At 49.9% G+C, this 1,714-nt stretch overlaps 1 pseudogene; it reads left to right on the plus strand.

Moving 5' to 3' along the window:
* The first annotated feature begins 320 nt into the window (after positions 1-320).
* Positions 321-1,415, plus strand: LOC110316944 (annotated as a pseudogene).
* Positions 1,416-1,714: the final 299 nt, after the last annotated feature.

Raw genomic sequence — 1,714 nt, forward strand, 5'->3', positions numbered from 1 at the left:
AGTTAACTAAACTATTCAGAATAAAGGGCTGGGACAATGAGTTCATGAGAACCTGAGTTTGGGTCCCCAGCACCCACACAAAAAGCCAGATGTGAGGCAGCAGATACCAACACTGGAAGGTCATCCAGTAGAATTAACTAGTGAGTTCCAGGTTCAAAGAGAGACTCTGTCCTCAAAACATAAGGTGGATTAGTCAGGCCACAGTGCTACCTGGAGGGCTGCCTGAATACCTGGAGGCCTGCTGCTGCCAAGGACAACCAAGTGAGCTTCCTGAGCCCCAAGCTCCTGCCTGCTGGGTTCCCCCAGAAAGCCTAGCAGCCATGAGGTATGCCCTGTCCCCTCTGCACTCCATCTTCTACTTCACACCTCTAACCACAATCCCAGATGCCTGAAGTCAACAGTTAACCCCAGGTGAGACCGGAACCCCAGTGCCCTACCTGCCGGCCCCTCTGGGCTAACCCAGCAGTGCAAAGATCCACCCTGCCCCCACTGTACTCCATTTCCTGGGCCACAGCTTTACCCGAATCCCTGAAGGCCAGATGATGCCCAGGACAAACAGATCTGCCACCACCTGAGACAACCGGTGATCTGAGGCCATCAGGACCTACCAGATCTGCCTGCCATCCCTGAAGTCTGCTGACATCAGGGACTACCAGGCCTGCCGACATTAGGGACAGCCAGATAGCTAAAGGCCAGTTAAAGAACATAATCAATGGTTAGGAGCTGTCCCTCACCGATATCCACTGCCCTGTGGTGCAGACAAAAGATCGAGTCATTGAACAGGAGAAAAATGATGCTGAAATAGATTTCCAGCAACAGATAGGTGCTTTGGAGGGCTCCAGAAAGTTTTTGAACATGGCCATGTTGAGCTGAAATGTAAAATGAGATTGGCTGTCTACCTAACACCTCAGGCAAAGGGTGCAAAGGGTCTGTACTCTACTGACTCTCCTCCACTCTACTGACTGCCTCTTTTAACTTGCACAGAACAAAATTCCATATCAAAGTCTGGCTATCAACATGCTGCCTCAGAACTCGCCCTTGTCATCATTGTTCCAGACACCAGCCGCTGCAGCTATGATATTCAAGGAGAAGATGCCAGCTTGGACTTTGGCACTAGTGCTGAATTTAATGCAAATGCCACTGAAGATCCCTAGAAAACTACCTACAAAACACACCTTACATAACAGAAGAGCTTCTGCAACTCATAAACCTGTTTCCCAGTAGATCCACAGAAGATGTCTATTTTCGGTCACTCCATGGGAGGTCATGGATGTAACTGGCAGAGACTACCCCACCCAGGGATCCATCCCATCATCAACCACTAAATCCAGACACTATTGCACATGCCAGCAAGATTTTGCTAAAGGAATCCGGATATAGCTGTCTCTTGTGAGGCTATGCCAGTGCCTGGCAAACACAGAAAGTCGATGCTCACAGTCAGCTATTGGATGGAACACAGGGCCCCCAATGGAGGAGCTAGAGAAAGTGCCCAAGGAGCTGAAGGGTTCTGCAACCCTATAGGTATAACAACAATAGGAACTAACAAGTATCCCCAGAGCTCATGTCTCTAGCTGTAAATGTAGCAGAAGGTGCAGTATTCAGCCATCATTGGGAAGAGAGGCCCCTTGGTCTTGCAAACCATATATGCCCCAGTACAGGGGACTGCCATGGCCAAGATGTGGGAATGGCTGGGTAGGAGAGCAGGGTTGGGGAG

Source organism: Mus pahari, chromosome 2 (genome assembly GCF_900095145.1).
Source record: "Mus pahari chromosome 2, PAHARI_EIJ_v1.1, whole genome shotgun sequence".
Lineage (NCBI taxonomy): Eukaryota > Metazoa > Chordata > Mammalia > Rodentia > Muridae > Mus > Mus pahari.